Genomic DNA, 18,576 nt, shown 5'->3' with positions numbered 1-18,576 from the left:
GTCAGGCAGACTGATAAGTTACCAATGACCCCGTCAGGCAGACTGATAAGTGACCAATAACCCCGTCAGGCCGGGTCAGGCTACGACAGGAGGACAGGGGCATTCGTATTGTGGACAGGAGGACAGGGACGGCCGGGGGCATTCGTATTGTGGACAGGAGGACAGGGACGGCCGGAGGCATTTGTATTGTGCCGTTAGAGGTGAAATTCAGGAGGACAGGGACAGGGACATTCGTATTGTGCCGCTAGAGGTGAAATTCTTGGACCGGCGCAAGACGGACGAAAGCAGTTGCCAAGAATGTTTTCATTAACCAACCAACCCCAGTCAAAAATCACAGCAACGGCAAGAAAAGATAGGTGAGCCTATCGTGTCGTGATGTCATCACAAGCCCAATAGAACATGCCTCTACTAGTTTGTACCTGACTGGTGCCCTGTGGTGACACTGCTTAGAGGTGACAGGCAGAGAGGTATCACTGTAGCTGACTGGTGCTCTGTGGTGACACTGCTTATAAAGGTGACAGGAAGAGAGGTAGCTGACTGGTGCTCTGTGGTGACACTGCTTAGAGGTGACAGGCAGAGAGGTATCACTGTAGCTGACTGGTGCTCTGTGGTGACACTGCTTATAGAGGTGACAGGAAGAGAGGTAGCTGACTGGTGCTCTGTGGTGACACTGCTTATAGAGGTGACAGGAAGAGAGGTAGCTGACTGGTGCTCTGTGGTGACACTGCTTATAGAGGTGACAAGAAGAGAGGTAGTTGACTGGTGCCCTGTGGTGACACTGCTTAGAGGTGACAGGCAGAGAGGTATCACTGTAGCTGACTGATGCCCTGTGGTGACACTGCTTAGAGGTGACAGGCAGAGAGGTAGCTGACTGATGCCCTGTGGTGACACTGCTTAGAGGTGACAGGCAGAGAGGTATCACTGTAGCTGACTGGTGCCCTGTGGTGACACTGCTTAGAGGTGACAGGCAGAGAGGTATCACTGTAGCTGACTGGTGTTGTGGAGCAGATGGCTGGTCACCTGTGTGTCTAATGAAACAGAGAAACAGATGAGATCTGGCAGCATTCAGCAGTACCACAACACACAGAGGTGACACCCTTCCTGTGTCCCAGGTGGCACCCTATTATAAATAGAGCACTACTGACCTGAGCCTGGACAAAAGTAGTGCACTACATAGGGAATAGTGTGCATTTGGGATGTCACCCTTTTAAAACGCTCCTGTTAAATAATGACCCATCCCAGTCCCTACTGTCTCCCTCTGCTTAGAGTTAAACAACCAGGTGGATAATGACCCATCCCAGTCCCTACTGTCTCCATCTGCTTAGAGTTAAACAACCAGGTGGATAATGACCCATCCCAGTCCCTACTGTCTCCATCTGCTTAGACAACCAGGTGGATAATAACCCATCCCAGTCCCTACTGTCTCCATCTGCTTAGACAACCAGGTGGATAATGACCCATCCCAGCCCCTACTGTCTCCATCTGCTTAGAGTTAAACATCCAGGTGGATAATGACCCATCCCAGCCCCTACTGTCTCCATCTGCTTAGAGTTAAACAACCAGGTGGATAATGACCCATCCCAGTACCTACTGTCTCCATCTGCTTAGAGTTAAACATCCAGGTGGATAATGAACCATCCCAGCCCCTACTGTCTCCATTTGCTTAGACAACCAGGTGGATAATGACCCATCCCAGTACCTACTGTCTCCCTCTGCTTAGAGTTAAACAACCAGGTGGATAATGAACCATCCCAGTACCTACTGTCTCCCTGTGCTTAGAGTTAAACAACCAGGTGGATAATGACCCATCCCAGTCCCTACTGTCTCCATCTGCTTAGAGTTAAACAACCAGGTGGATAATGACCCATCCCAGCCCCTACTGTCTCCCTCTGCTTAGAGTTAAACAACCAGGTGGATAATGACCCATCCCAGCCCCTACTGTCTCCATCTGCTTAGAGTTAAACAACCAGGTGGATAATGACCCATCCCAGCCCCTACTGTCTCCCTCTGCTTAGAGTTAAACAACCAGGTGGATAATGACCCATCCCAGCCCCTACTGTCTCCCTCTGCTTAGAGTTAAACAACCAGGTGGATAATGACCCATCCCAGTCCCTACTGTCTCCATCTGCTTAGAGTTAAACAACCAGGTGGATAATGACCCATCCCAGCCCCTACTGTCTCCATCTGCTCAGAGTTAAACAACCAGGTGGATAATGACCCATCCCAGTACCTACTGTCTCCCTCTGCTTAGACAACCAGGTGGATAATGACCCATCCCAGCCCCTACTGTCTCCATCTGCTTAGAGTTAAACAACCAGGTGGATAATGACCCATCCCAGCCCCTACTGTCTCCATCTGCTTAGAGTTAAACAACCAGGTGGATATTGACCCATCCCAGTACCTACTGTCTCCATCTGCTTAGAGTTAAACAACCAGGTGGATAATGACTCATCCCAGTACCTACTGTCTCCATCTGCTTAGAGTTAAACAACCAGGTGGATAATGACCCATCCCAGCCCCTACTGTCTCCCTCTGCTTAGAGTTAAACAACCAGGTGGATAATGACCCATCCCAGCCCCTACTGTCTCCCTCTGCTTAGAGTTAAACAACCAGGTGGATAATGACCCATCCCAGTCCCTACTGTCTCCATCTGCTTAGAGTTAAACAACCAGGTGGATAATGACCCATCCCAGCCCCTACTGTCTCCATCTGCTTAGAGTTAAACAACCAGGTGGATAATGACCCATCCCAGTACCTACTGTCTCCCTCTGCTTAGACAACCAGGTGGATAATGACCCATCCCAGTCCCTACTGTCTCCATCTGCTTAGAGTTAAACAACCAGGTGGATAATGACCCATCCCAGCCCCTACTGTCTCCATCTGCTTAGAGTTAAACAACCAGGTGGATATTGACCCATCCCAGTACCTACTGTCTCCATCTGCTTAGAGTTAAACAACCAGGTGGATAATGACTCATCCCAGTACCTACTGTCTCCCTCTGCTTAGAGTTAAACAACCAGGTGAATATTGACCCATCCCAGTACCTACTGTCTCCATCTGCTTACACAACATGGTGGATAATGACCCATCCCAGTACCTACTGTCTCCCTCTGCTTAAACAACCAGGTGGATAATGACCCATCCCAGCCCCTACTGTCTCCATCTGCTTAGAGTTAAACAACCAGGTGGATAATGACCCATCCCAGCCCCTACTGTCTCCATCTGCTTAGAGTTAAACAACCAGGTGGATAATGACCCATCCCAGCCCCTACTGTCTCCCTCTGCTTAGAGTTAAACAACCAGGTGGATAATGACCCATCCCAGTCCCTACTGTCTCCCTCTGCTTAGACAACCAGGTGGATAATGACCCATCCCAGTACCTACTGTCTCCATCTGCTTAGAGTTAAACAACCAGGTGGATAATGACCCATCCCAGTACCTACTGTCTCTATCTGCTTAGACAACCAGGTGGATAATGACCCATCCCAGTCCCTACTGTCTCCCTCTGCTTAGACAACCAGGTGGATAATGACCCATCCCAGTACCTACTGTCTCCCTCTGCTTAGAGTTAAACAACCAGGTGAATAATGACCCATCCCAGCCCCTACTGTCTCCCTCTGCTTAGAGTTAAACAACCAGGTGGATAATGACCCATCCCAGCCCCTACTGTCTCCATCTGCTTAGACAACCAGGTGGATAATGACCCATCCCAGCCCCTACTGTCTCCATCTGCTTAAACAACCAGGTGGATAATGACCCATCCCAGCCCCTACTGTCTCCATCTGCTTAGACAACCAGGTGGATAATGACCCATCCCAGCCCCTACTGTCTCCATCTGCTTAGACAACCAGGTGGATAATGACCCATCCCAGCCCCTACTGTCTCCCTCCGCTTAGACAACCAGGTGGATAATGACCCATCCCAGCCCCTGCTGTCTCCCTCTGCTTAGACAACCAGGTGGATAATGACCCATCCCAGCCCCTACTGTCTCCATCTGCTTAGACAACCAGGTGGATAATGACCCATCCCAGCCCCTACTGTCTCCATCTGCTTAGACAACCAGGTGGATAATGACCCATCCCAGTACCTACTGTCTCCATCTGCTTAGACAACCAGGTGGATAATGACCCATCCCAGCCCCTACTGTCTCCATCTGCTTAGAGATATACAACCAGGTGGATAATGACCCATCCCAGCCCCTACTGTCTCCATCTGCTTAGACAACCAGGTGGATAATGACCCATCCCAGCCCCTACTGTCTCCCTCCGCTTAGACAACCAGGTGGATAATGACCCATCCCAGCCCCTGCTGTCTCCCTCTGCTTAGACAACCAGGTGGATAATGACCCATCCCAGCCCCTACTGTCTCCATCTGCTTAGACAACCAGGTGGATAATGACCCATCCCAGCCCCTGCTGTCTCCCTCTGCTTAGACAACCAGGTGGATAATGACCCATCCCAGCCCCTACTGTCTCCATCTGCTTAGACAACCAGGTGGATAATGACCCATCCCAGCCCCTACTGTCTCCATCTGCTTAGACAACCAGGTGGATAATGACCCATCCCAGTACCTACTGTCTCCATCTGCTTAGACAACCAGGTGGATAATGACCCATCCCAGCCCCTACTGTCTCCATCTGCTTAGACAACCAGGTGGATAATGACCCATCCCAGTACCTACTGTCTCCCTCTGCTTAGAGTTAAACAACCAGGTGGATAATGAACCATCCCAGTACCTACTGTCTCCATCTGCTTAGACAACCAGGTGGATAATGACCCATCCCAGTACCTACTGTCTCCATCTGCTTAGAGTTAAACAACCAGGTGGATAATGACCCATCCCAGCCCCTACTGTCTCCCTCTGCTTAGAGTTAAACAACCAGGTGGATAATGACCCATCCCAGCCCCTACTGTCTCCCTCTGCTTAGAGTTAAACAACCAGGTGGATAATGACCCATCCCAGTACCTACTGTCTCCATCTGCTTAGAGTTAAACAACCAGGTGGATAATGACCCATCCCAGTACCTACTGTCTCCATCTGCTTAGAGTTAAACAACCAGGTGGATAATGACCCATCCCAGTACCTACTGTCTCCATCTGCTTAGAGTTAAACAACCAGGTGGATAATGACCCATCCCAGCCCCTACTGTCTCCCTCTGCTTAGACAACCAGGTGGGACACCACTACAGAACACTCTGCTATGAGAACAACATGGCATATTAAGCATTTAGCTAGCTAGAACCAAAGAGTATCTATTATATTGACTATAACTTTGTCCCCCAGGGCTAACTGCGCCTGGGCGGAAGTGTCTGGGAACGAGACTAGCCCAAATTAAAAGGCCCAAGTGGTTGACATGTTTGCAGACAACCCCAGTTTGACTTTTAACAGGTTATCATCAAATCATGTGTCAACCCTCTAACAACAACCTGCCGTGGTGGGAAAAGTCCTTGAGTAACAGAAACCTTAATAGAAAATGTCTCAATTAAAAGTCACTCAGTAAAAAACTAATTGAGTAAATGTCCAAAAAGTACTTGTTTTAAAATAAAATATACTTAAGTATCAGGAAGAGAGGTATTAGACTACCCTGGGACGGCAGGGTAGCCTAGTGGTTAGAGTGTAGAGGAGGCAGGGCAGCCTAGTGGTTAGAGTGTAGAGGAGGCAGGGTAGCCTAGTGGTTAGAGTGTAGAGGAGGCAGGGTAGTCTAGTGGTTAGAGTGTAGAGGGGGCAGGGTAGTCTAGTGGTTAGAGTGTAGAGGAGGCAGGGTAGTCTAGTGGTTAGAGTGTAGAGGAGGCAGGGTAGTCTAGTGGTTAGAGTGTAGAGGGGGCAGGGTAGCCTAGTGGTTAGAGTGTAGAGGGGGCAGGGTAGCCTAGTGGTTAGAGTGTAGAGGAGGCAGGGTAGTCCAGTGGTTAGAGTGTAGAGGGGGCAGGGCAGCCTAGTGGTTAGAGTGTAGAGGAGGCAGGGCAGCCTAGTGGTTAGAGTGTAGAGGAGGCAGGGTAGCCTAGTGGTTAGAGTGTAGAGGGGGCAGGGCAGCCTAGTGGTTAGAGTGTATAGGGGGCAGGGCAGCCTAGTGGTTAGAGTGTAGAGGCGGCAGGGTAGCCTAGTGGTTAGAGTGTAGAGGAGGCAGGGTAGCCTAGTGGTTAGAGTGTAGAGGAGGCAGGGTAGCCTAGTGGTTAGAGTGTAGAGGAGGCAGGGTAGCCTAGTGGTTAGAGTGTAGAGGAGGCAGGGTAGCCTAGTGGTTAGAGTGTAGAGGCGGCAGGGCAGCCTAGTGGTTAGAGTGTAGAGGCGGCAGGGCAGCCTAGTGGTTAGAGTGTAGAGGCGGCAGGGTAGCCTAGTGGTTAGAGTGTAGAGGAGGCAGGGCAGCCTAGTGGTTAGAGTGTAGAGGCGGCAGGGTAGCCTAGTGGTTAGAGTGTAGAGGAGGCAGGGCAGCCTAGTGGTTAGAGTGTAGAGGAGGCAGGGTAGCCTAGTGGTTAGAGTGTAGAGGGGGCAGGGTAGCCTAGTGGTTAGAGTGTAGAGGCGGCAGGGCAGCCTAGTGGTTAGAGTGTAGAGGAGGCAGGGTAGCCTAGTGGTTAGAGTGTAGAGGTGGCAGGTAGCCTAGTGGTTAGAGTGTAGAGGAGGCAGGGTAGCCTAGTGGTTAGAGTGTAGAGGAGGCAGGGTAGCCTAGTGGTTAGAGTGTAGAGGAGGCAGGGTAGCCTAGTGGTTAGAGTGTAGAGGAGGCAGGGTAGCCTAGTGGTTAGAGTGTAGAGGAGGCAGGGTAGCCTAGTGGTTAGAGTGTAGAGGAGGCAGGGTAGCCTAGTGGTTAGAGTGTAGAGGAGGCAGGGTAGCCTAGTGGTTAGAGTGTAGAGGCGGCAGGGTAGCCTAGTGGTTAGAGTGTAGAGGAGGCAGGGTAGCCTAGTGGTTAGAGTGTAGAGGAGGCAGGGTAGCCTAGTGGTTAGAGTGTAGAGGAGGCAGGGTAGCCTAGTGGTTAGAGTGTAGAGGAGGCAGGGTAGCCTAGTGGTTAGAGTGTAGAGGCGGCAGGGCAGCCTAGTGGTTAGAGTGTAGAGGCGGCAGGGCAGCCTAGTGGTTAGAGTGTAGAGGCGGCAGGGTAGCCTAGTGGTTAGAGTGTAGAGGAGGCAGGGTAGCCTAGTGGTTAGAGTGTAGAGGCGGCAGGGTAGCCTAGTGGTTAGAGTGTAGAGGAGGCAGGGCAGCCTAGTGGTTAGAGTGTAGAGGAGGCAGGGTAGCCTAGTGGTTAGAGTGTAGAGGGGGCAGGGTAGCCTAGTGGTTAGAGTGTAGAGGCGGCAGGGCAGCCTAGTGGTTAGAGTGTAGAGGCGGCAGGGTAGCCTAGTGGTTAGAGTGTAGAGGCGGCAGGGTAGCCTAGTGGTTAGAGTGTAGAGGCGGCAGGGTAGCCTAGTGGTTAGAGTGTAGAGGAGGCAGGGCAGCCTAGTGGTTAGAGTGTAGAGGAGGCAGGGTAGCCTAGTGGTTAGAGTGTAGAGGCGGCAGGGCAGCCTAGTGGTTAGAGTGTAGAGGCGGCAGGGCAGCCTAGTGGTTAGAGTGTAGAGGCGGCAGGGTAGCCTAGTGGTTAGAGTGTAGAGGAGGCAGGGCAGCCTAGTGGTTAGAGTGTAGAGGCGGCAGGGTAGCCTAGTGGTTAGAGTGTAGAGGAGGCAGGGCAGCCTAGTGGTTAGAGTGTAGAGGAGGCAGGGTAGCCTAGTGGTTAGAGTGTAGAGGGGGCAGGGTAGCCTAGTGGTTAGAGTGTAGAGGCGGCAGGGCAGCCTAGTGGTTAGAGTGTAGAGGAGGCAGGGTAGCCTAGTGGTTAGAGTGTAGAGGTGGCAGGTAGCCTAGTGGTTAGAGTGTAGAGGAGGCAGGGTAGCCTAGTGGTTAGAGTGTAGAGGAGGCAGGGTAGCCTAGTGGTTAGAGTGTAGAGGAGGCAGGGTAGCCTAGTGGTTAGAGTGTAGAGGAGGCAGGGTAGCCTAGTGGTTAGAGTGTAGAGGAGGCAGGGTAGCCTAGTGGTTAGAGTGTAGAGGAGGCAGGGTAGCCTAGTGGTTAGAGTGTAGAGGAGGCAGGGTAGCCTAGTGGTTAGAGTGTAGAGGCGGCAGGGTAGCCTAGTGGTTAGAGTGTAGAGGAGGCAGGGTAGCCTAGTGGTTAGAGTGTAGAGGAGGCAGGGTAGCCTAGTGGTTAGAGTGTAGAGGAGGCAGGGTAGCCTAGTGGTTAGAGTGTAGAGGAGGCAGGGTAGCCTAGTGGTTAGAGTGTAGAGGCGGCAGGGCAGCCTAGTGGTTAGAGTGTAGAGGCGGCAGGGCAGCCTAGTGGTTAGAGTGTAGAGGCGGCAGGGTAGCCTAGTGGTTAGAGTGTAGAGGAGGCAGGGTAGCCTAGTGGTTAGAGTGTAGAGGCGGCAGGGTAGCCTAGTGGTTAGAGTGTAGAGGAGGCAGGGCAGCCTAGTGGTTAGAGTGTAGAGGAGGCAGGGTAGCCTAGTGGTTAGAGTGTAGAGGGGGCAGGGTAGCCTAGTGGTTAGAGTGTAGAGGCGGCAGGGCAGCCTAGTGGTTAGAGTGTAGAGGCGGCAGGGTAGCCTAGTGGTTAGAGTGTAGAGGCGGCAGGGTAGCCTAGTGGTTAGAGTGTAGAGGCGGCAGGGTAGCCTAGTGGTTAGAGTGTAGAGGAGGCAGGGCAGCCTAGTGGTTAGAGTGTAGAGGAGGCAGGGTAGCCTAGTGGTTAGAGTGTAGAGGGGGCAGGGTAGCCTAGTGGTTAGAGTGTAGAGGCGGCAGGGTAGCCTAGTGGTTAGAGTGTCGAGGAGGCAGGGCAAGCCTAGTGGTTAGAGTGTAGAGGCGGCAGGGTAGCCTAGTGGTTAGAGTGTAGAGGCGGCAGGGTAGCCTAGTGGTTAGAGTGTAGAGGAGGCAGGGCAGCCTAGTGGTTAGAGTGTAGAGGCGGCAGGGTAGCCTAGTGGTTAGAGTGTAGAGGCGGCAGGGTAGCCTAGTGGTTAGAGTGTAGAGGAGGCAGGGTAGTCTAGTGGTTAGAGTGTAGAGGAGGCAGGGCAGCCTAGTGGTTAGAGTGTAGAGGAGGCAGGGCAGCCTAGTGGTTAGAGTGTAGAGGGGGCAGGGTAGCCTAGTGGTTAGAGTGTAGAGGCGGCAGGGCAGCCTAGTGGTTAGAGTGTAGAGGAGGCAGGGCAGCCTAGTGGTTAGAGTGTAGAGGAGGCAGGGCAGCCTAGTGGTTAGAGCGTTGGACTAGTAACTGGAAGGTTGCAAGTTCAAATCCCCGTTCAAATCAAATCTGTCGTTCTGCCCCTGAACAGGCAGTTAACCCACTGTTCCTAGACCAGTTAACCCACTGTTCCTAGACCAGTTAACTCACTGTTAACTGGTGTTAACTCACTGTTCCTAGACCAGTTAACTCACTGTTCCTAGACCAGTTAACTCACTGTTCCTAGACCAGTTAACTCACTGTTCCTAGACCAGTTAACTCACTGTTCCTAGACCAGTTAACCCACTGTTCCTAGACCAGTTAACCCACTGTTCCTAGACCAGTTAACCCACTGTTCCTAGACCAGTTAACTCACTGTTCCTAGACCAGTTAACTGACTTGCCTAGTTAAATAAAAACGTTCCTTATATTAAACAAACCGAACGGTCCGATGTTATTTACAGATATCCAGGAGCCCAGTCCAACATCATTTACAAATGAAACATGTGTTTAGTGAGTCAGCCAGACCAGAGGCAGTAGGGATGACCAGGGACGTTTTCCTGATAACTGCAGGAAATGGACCGTTTTCTTGTCCTGCTAATAAGCATTAAAAAATGACGGAGTAAAAAGTAGTAAAAAGTACATTAATTTATTTAGGAATGTAACGTTAGTGGAGTAAAAGTTGTAAAAAAAATATACAATTAAAGTACAGATATTCCACCCCCCCCCCGCGCGCAAAAAACTACTTAGCCAAGAAGTACTTTAAAGTATTGTTAGTTAAGTACTTTATAACACTGACAACTTGGTAATAAATAACGTTATCTGAATAACTGTTCAGTCACAACCACCTGTTGGTGACTGGATGTGTGTTTGGACAGTCTGCAGACTCACCGTCAACACTGGCCTTAACAGCCTGTTATTTACCCATGTGTCTCCACTACTCAACCTGTTGGTGACTGGATGTGTGTTTGGACAGTCTGCAGACTCACTGTCAACTGGCCTTAACAGCCTGTTATTTACCCATGTGTCTCCACTACTCAACCTGTTGGTGACTGGATGTGTGTTTGGACAGTCTGCAGACTCACTGTCAACACTGGCCTTAACAGCCTGTTATTTACCCATGTGTCTCCACTACTCAACCTGTTGGTGACTGGATGTGTGTTTGGACAGTCTGCAGACTCACCGTCAACACTGGCCTTAACAGCCTGTTATTTACCCATGTGAATGTGTCTCCACTACTCAACCTGTTGGTGACTGGATGTGTGTTTGGACAGTCTGCAGACTCACTGTCAACACTGGCCTTAACAGCCTGTTATTTACCCATGTGTCTCCACTACTCAACCTGTTGGTGACTGGATGTGTGGTTGGACAGTCTGCAGACTCACTGTCAACACTGGCCTTAACAGCCTGTTATTTACCCATGTGTCTCCACTACTCAACCTGTTGGTGACTGGATGTGTGGTTGGACAGTCTGCAGACTCACTGTCAACACTGGCCTTAACAGCCTGTTATTTACCCATGTGTCTCCACTACTCAACCTGTTGGTGACTGGATGTGTGTTTGGACAGTCTGCAGACTCACCGTCAACACTGGCCTTAACAGCCTGTTATTTACCCATGTGTCTCCACTACTCAACCTGTTGGTGACTGGATGTGTGTTTGGACAGTCTGCAGACTCACCGTCAACACTGGCCTTAACAGCCTGTTATTTACCCATGTGAATGTGTCTCCACTACTCAACCTGTTGGTGACTGGATGTGTGTTTGGACAGTCTGCAGACTCACCGTCAATACTGGCCTTAACAGCCTGTTATTTACCCATGTGTCTCCACTACTCAACCTGTTGGTGACTGGATGTGTGGTTGGACAGTCTGCAGACTCACTGTCAACACTGGCCTTAACAGCCTGTTATTTACCCATGTGTCTCCACTACTCAACCTGTTGGTGACTGGATGTGTGGTTGGACAGTCTGCAGACTCACTGTCAACACTGGCCTTAACAGCCTGTTATTTACCCATGTGTCTCCACTACTCAACCTGTTGGTGACTGGATGTGTGTTTGGACAGTCTGCAGACTCACCGTCAACACTGGCCTTAACAGCCTGTTATTTACCCATGTGAATGTGTCTCCACTACTCAACCTGTTGGTGACTGGATGTGTGTTTGGACAGTCTGCAGACTCACCGTCAACACTGGCCTTAACAGCCTGTTATTTACCCATGTGTCTCCACTACTCAACCTGTTGGTGACTGGATGTGTGTTTGGACAGTCTGCAGACTCACTGTCAACACTGGCCTTAACAGCCTGTTATTTACCCATGTGTCTCCACTACTCAACCTGTTGGTGACTGGATGTGTGGTTGGACAGTCTGCAGACTCACCGTCAACACTGGCCTTAACAGCCTGTTATTTACCCATGTGTCTCCACTACTCAACCTGTTGGTGACTGGATGTGTGGTTGGACAGTCTGCAGACTCACTGTCAACACTGGCCTTACCAGCCTGTTATTTACCCATGTGTCTCCACTACTCAACCTGTTATTTACCGATGTGTCTCCACTACTCAACCTGTTATTTACCGATGTGTCTCCACTACTCAACCTGTTATTTACCGATGTGAATGTGTCTCCACTACTCAACCTGTTATTTACCGATGTGTCTCCACTACTCAACCTGTTATTTACTGATGTGAAGGTGTCTCCACTACTCAACCTGTTATTTACCGATGTGAATGTGTCTCCACTACTCAACCTGTTATTTACCGATGTGAATGTGTCTCCACTACTCAACCTGTTATTTACCCATGTGTCTCCACTACACAACCTGTTAATTACCGATGTGAAGGTGTCTCCACTACTCAACCTGTTATTTACTGATGTGAAGGTGTCACCACTACTCAACCTGTTATTTACCCATGTGTCTCCACTACTCAACCTGTTATTTACCCATGTGTCTCCACTACTCAACCTGTTATTTACCGATGTGAATGTGTCTCCACTACTCAACCTGTTATTTACCGATGTGTCTCCACTACTCAACCTGTTATTTACCGATGTGTCTCCACTACTCAACCTGTTATTTACCGATGTGTCTCCACTACTCAACCTGTTATTTACCGATGTGTCTCCACTACTCAACCTGTTATTTACCGATGTGTCTCCACTACTCAACCTGTTATTTACCGATGTGAAGGTGTCTCCACTACTCAACCTGTTATTTACCGATGTGTCTCCACTACTCAACCTGTTATTTACCGATGTGAATGTGTCTCCACTACTCAACCTGTTATTTACCGATGTGAATGTGTCTCCACTACTCAACCTGTTATTTACCGATGTGAATGTGTCTCCACTACACAACCTGTTATTTACCGATGTGAAGGTGTCTCCACTACTCAACCTGTTATTTACCGATGTGTCTCCACTACTCAACCTGTTATTTACCGATGTGTCTCCACTACTCAACCTGTTATTTACCGATGTGAATGTGTCTCCACTACTCAACCTATTATTTACAGATGTGTCTCCACTACTCAACCTGTTATTTACCGATGTGAAGGTGTCTCCACTACTCAACCTGTTATTTACCGATGTGAAGGTGTCTCCACTACTCAACCTGTTATTTACCGATGTGAAGGTGTCTCCACTACTCAACCTGTTATTTACCGATGTGAAGGTGTCTCCACTACTCAACCTGTTATTTACCGATGTGAATGTGTCTCCACTACTCAACCTGTTATTTACCGATGTGTCTCCACTACTCAACCTGTTATTTACCCATGTGTCTCCACTACTCAACCTGTTATTTACCGATGTGAATGTGTCTCCACTACTCAACCTGTTATTTACCGATGTGAAGGTGTCTCCACTACTCAACCTGTTATTTACCGATGTGAAGGTGTCTCCACTACTCAACCTGTTATTTACCGATGTGAAGGTGTCTCCACTACTCAACCTGTTATTTACCGATGTGAAGGTGTCTCCACTACTCAACCTGTTATTTACCGATGTGTCTCCACTACTCAACCTGTTATTTACCGATGTGAAGGTGTCTCCACTACTCAACCTGTTATTTACCCATGTGTCTCCACTACTCAAGCTGTTATTTACCGATGTGAAGGTGTCTCCACTACTCAACCTGTTATTTACCGATGTGTCTCCACTACTCAACCTGTTATTTACCGATGTGAAGGTGTCTCCACTACTCAACCTGTTATTTACCGATGTGTCTCCACTACTCAACCTGTTATTTACCGATGTGTCTCCACTACACAACCTGTTATTTACCGATGTGAATGTGTCTCCACTACACAACCTGTTATTTACCGATGTGAAGGTGTCTCCACTACTCAACCTGTTATTTACCGATGTGAAGGTGTCTCCACTACTCAACCTGTTATTTACGATGTGAATGTGTCTCCACTACTCAACCTGTTATTTACCGATGTGAATGTGTCTCCACTACTCAACCTGTTATTTACCGATGTGAATGTGTCTCCACTACTCAACCTGTTATTTACCGATGTGAATGTGTCTCCACTACTCAACCTGTTATTTACCGATGTGAAGGTGTCTCCACTACTCAACCTGTTATTTACCGATGTGTCTCCACTACTCAACCTGTTATTTACTGATGTGAAGGTGTCTCCACTACTCAACCTGTTATTTACCGATGTGTCTCCACTACACAACCTGTTATTTACCGATGTGAATGTGTCTCCACTACACAACCTGTTAATTACCGATGTGAATGTGTCTCCACTACTCAACCTGTTATTTACCGATGTGTCTCCACTACACAACCTGTTATTTACCGATGTGAATGTGTCTCCACTACTCAACCTGTTATTTACCGATGTGAATGTGTCTCCACTACTCAACCTGTTATTTACCGATGTGTCTCCACTACTCAACCTGTTATTTACCGATGTGAATGTGTCTCCACTACACAACCTGTTATTTACCGATGTGAAGGTGTCTCCACTACTCAACCTGTTATTTACCGATGTGTCTCCACTACTCAACCTGTTATTTACCGATGTGAAGGTGTCTCCACTACTCAACCTGTTATTTACCGATGTGAAGGTGTCTCCACTACTCAACCTGTTATTTACCGATGTGTCTCCACTACTCAACCTGTTATTTACCGATGTGAATGTGTCTCCACTACACAACCTGTTATTTACCGATGTGAAGGTGTCTCCACTACTCAACCTGTTATTTACCGATGTGTCTCCACTACTCAACCTGTTATTTACCGATGTGAAGGTGTCTCCACTACTCAACCTGTTATTTACCGATGTGAATGTGTCTCCACTACTCAACCTGTTATTTACCCATGTGTCTCCACTACACAACCTGTTAATTACCGATGTGAAGGTGTCTCCACTACTCAACCTGTTATTTACCGATGTGAAGGTGTCTCCACTACACAACCTGTTATTTACCGATGTGAATGTGTCTCCACTACTCAACCTGTTATTTACCCATGTGTCTCCACTACACAACCTGTTATTTACCGATGTGAATGTGTCTCCACTACTCAACCTGTTATTTACCGATGTGAAGGTGTCTCCACTACTCAACCTGTTATTTACCCATGTGTCTCCACTACTCAACCTGTTATTTACCGATGTGTCTCCACTACTCAACCTGTTATTTACCGATGTGAAGGTGTCTCCACTACTCAACCTGTTATTTACCGATGTGAATGTGTCTCCACTACTCAACCTGTTATTTACCGATGTGAATGTGTCTCCACTACACAACCTGTTATTTACCGATGTGTCTCCACTACTCAACCTGTTATTTACCGATGTGAATGTGTCTCCACTACACAACCTGTTAACTAACTCTGCTCTAACTTACCCATATCACATACTGAACAGAGCGGCTTGGAACAACGTGTTGGACATAATAAGCATAGCTGGCTAACGTTTACAGTATTTAGTTAGCCAGCCAGCTAGTACCGTTAGCAAGTAGCCAGATGTTATGGATCTTTAGAAATCAATAACGTTACTCAAAATTGTGAGTTATCATGGAAATAAAATAACTTCAGTTACCTGTGTTTTGATTGTTGACAAATAAAATAGCTTGTTGACAAATGTTCAAACGAAAATCGTGCTACTGTTAGCTGGTCGGAGAAAACTAAAATCCAGACTCACCAGTTGAAATTCTGAAAACTTACGAAAAGTCACTGTGGCTTGAACGCGACATGTCTTCGTCAAAAGAGCCAATTCTTCGGAAACTGGGAGGGGAAACACACTTCAACAGGACATAAAGCATGTGGCTTCACAAAAGTGACACATTTGAGTGTTGCCAACTCGTGTTAGTTTGCATGGCCATGAAAAAAAGTTGGACGCCTCGTATTGGTGACGTCACATCGGAGGGTTTGTACTTTGATGCCGCGTTCACATCAACTGGGAACTCGAAAATCTCCGAATTCCGACGTTCGCGACAAAATGGGAACTCCGGGAGAAAATAAGAAAAAAATCTCCAGACAAGGGAAAATCTTTTCAAACCGTCGTCCAATTCTAAATCGGGAACTCACTGACGTCACGATTGTACGTCGTATGTTTCCGAGTTCCCCGGTTTTCCAGAAAGCACGATGAGCTTGAGAACATGCAGAGAAGGCATTGCCAGATGCGTCACTATAACCCAGAAAGTTGAACCACACTGGAAGCCACATTTTAAACGAAATACATTTGAATACGTGGATAAAATCGCATTTAAATGTACTTCCGGGAAGGTTTGTGGCCACCATTCATTTAATACAACTAAACATATACATCAGACGCTATTGGGAGCTATTTCATAGTTTCCCCCCATTTCAATCTTATAGTGACCCTGGTTTGGCGTTACTATTAGAGGAGGAGCAGACCATCCGATATGCCCATAAATATGATATGAAACCTGGAATAAAAATGTTTAGAGGACCAGTGTTTCTATAGAGAAACAAACCTCACGTCTGTGCAGTTTGCAAGCTGTGTTGTTAGACTCCATTGTATCGTTGTTTCTTCTTTAGAGAACACTGGTGAGCAACAACATCATTTTACTTCACCGCCACAACAACAAAAAAAAAACACCCTGCTACATGTATTCAATATACACCATTTCAAATCTGACTCCCGGTGCGGTTTTACTTCCGGGCTACTATGACGCAGGTGGCAGTTCCTTGTCAATATGTCGCGAGGTGCTGACGGCTCTCTCTGTGATTTAATGGTGTCTGCTTCCCTCTAGCGGTTAATATAATACACTACAGATTGGTATTTTCTTTGACCAGCTGGCGGTGATAAAGTGCTATGCTACTTTCTCTAACGATCGGTACCAAAGATTATAACGCGATATGCATCAGAGGAGGCTGGTGGGGGAAGCTATAGGAGGAAGTGTTCACTGGATGGTAAATAGCACATCCAGCATATGGAAAGCACATGTTTGATATGTTACATTCATTACATTCCAGACATTTAAATGAACCCGTCCTCCTATAGCCCCTCCCACTAGCCACCACTGATTATGCACCTGATATTCACCTACCTCCGTACTCATATAGGATGAACTAGACTCCAAAACATCCACACAATACCGTACGTCTTATCTCACGATGTGGGTCTCTGGGAACGGTCTGAAGGGAGTTTTATTAAGGACGTAGGAAACGCAATGAAACAGTGTTATGAATACAGATTATAGTTTTTATTTGAAGAAAATCCTGGACACGGAATAAATAGAAGCAGCACAGGATGCTCATAATGTGTTCTGGATTTACAGATAAACAGGATGCTCATAATGTGTTCTGGATTTACAGATAAACAGGATGCTCATAATGTGTTCTGGATTTACAGATAAACAGGATGCTCATAATGTGTTCTGGATTTACAGATAAACAGGATGCTCATAATGTGTTCTGGATTTACAGATCAACAGGATGCTCATAATGTGTTCTGGATTTACAGATAAACAGGATGCTCATAATGTGTTCTGGATTTACAGATAAACAGGATGCTCATAATGTGTTCTGGATTTACAGATAAACAGGATGCTCATAATGTGTTCTGGATTTACAAAGAAACAGGATGCTCATAATGTGTTCTGGATTTACAGATAAACAGGATGCTCATAATGTGTTCTGGATTTACAGATAAACAGGATGCTCATAATGTGTTCTGGATTTACAGATAAACAGGATGCTCATAATGTGTTCTGGATTTACAGATAAACAGGATGCTCATAATGTGTTCTGGATTTACAGATAAACAGGATGCTCATAATGTGTTCTGGATTTACAGATAAACAGGATGCTCATAATGTGTTCTGGATTTACAGATAAACAGGATGCTCATAATGTGTTCTGGATTTACAAATAAACAGGATGCTCATAATGTGTTCTGGATTTACAGATAAACAGGATGCTCATAATGTGTTCTGGATTTACAGATAAACAGGATGCTCATAATGTGTTCTAGATTTACAAATAAACAGGATGATTTATTAGTGTGTGTGAAGGGAGAGGGGTAATCCATTAATTTACATTAACCCAAATGATCCCATATATTGTAGTCTATCCCCTAAACAATTGATTAATGTCGATCATACTAATGAAACCATAGCCAGAGTTCAGGTTTTGCTAATTAAAATGTTTTTTTGGGGGGGGGGGGGACTACAGACTACAGCTCTGTTATTGCCCACATATACGATCGCTAATTACTCCCTAATACAACATTCAGGTGATGCAGGAAAAGGAAAATACTTGACAATTGTATTTAAAATAAATCATAAATAATAATAAAAAAACACAAAAACCTTAAGATATGATTTATTTAAGACTTTTTCTGTTTTTGATTCTTTGGTTCTATGGCTGGTTCTATAGCTGGTTCTATGGCTGGTTCTATAGCTGGTTCTATAGCTGGTTCTATAGCTGACTCTATAGCTGGTTCTATAGCTGGTTCTATGGCTGGTTCTATAGCTGGTTCTATGGCTGGTTCTATAGCTGGTTCTATAGCTGGTTCTATAGCTGACTCTATAGCTGGTTCTATAGCTGGTTCTATGGCTGGTTCTATAGCTGGTTCTATAGCTGGTTCTATAGCTGACTCTATAGCTGGTTCTATAGCTGGTTCTACAGCTGACTCTATAGCTGGTTCTATAGCTGGTTCTATAGCTGACTCTATAGCTGGTTCTATAGCTGGCTCTATAGCTGGTTCTATAGCTGGTTCCATAGATTGTCCTGAGACAGAGGCTACGACATGCCCCAGAGCACCAACACCTGAGATAGAGACTACGACACACCCCAGAGCACCAACACCTGAGATAGAGACTACGACACACCCCAGAGCACCAACACCTGAGATAGAGACTACGACACGCTCCAGAGCACCAACACCTGAGATAGAGACAACGACATGTCCCAGAGCACCAACACCTGAGATAGAGACACCTGAGATAGAGAC

At 47.3% G+C, this 18,576-nt stretch overlaps 1 protein-coding gene across 1 annotated transcript in view; it reads right to left on the bottom strand.

Moving 5' to 3' along the window:
- Positions 1-16,253, bottom strand: part of LOC149970147 (neurocalcin-delta A) — a 125,087-nt gene extending 108,834 nt beyond the window's left edge. Inside the window, exon 1 of the mRNA XM_090228619.1 lies at positions 16,094-16,253. The gene's annotated coding sequence lies outside the window, so the exon portion shown is untranslated. The remainder of the gene's footprint in view (positions 1-16,093) is intronic.
- Between the last annotated feature and the right edge of the window lie 2,323 nt (positions 16,254-18,576).

Source organism: Oncorhynchus mykiss, unplaced genomic scaffold (assembly GCF_057628025.1).
Source record: "Oncorhynchus mykiss isolate SJ-2025 unplaced genomic scaffold, ASM5762802v1 scaffold93, whole genome shotgun sequence".
NCBI classification, from domain to species: domain Eukaryota; kingdom Metazoa; phylum Chordata; class Actinopteri; order Salmoniformes; family Salmonidae; genus Oncorhynchus; species Oncorhynchus mykiss.
The sequence above is the reverse complement of the archived record's forward strand: the minus strand, read 5'-3'. Positions and strand labels throughout refer to the sequence as shown.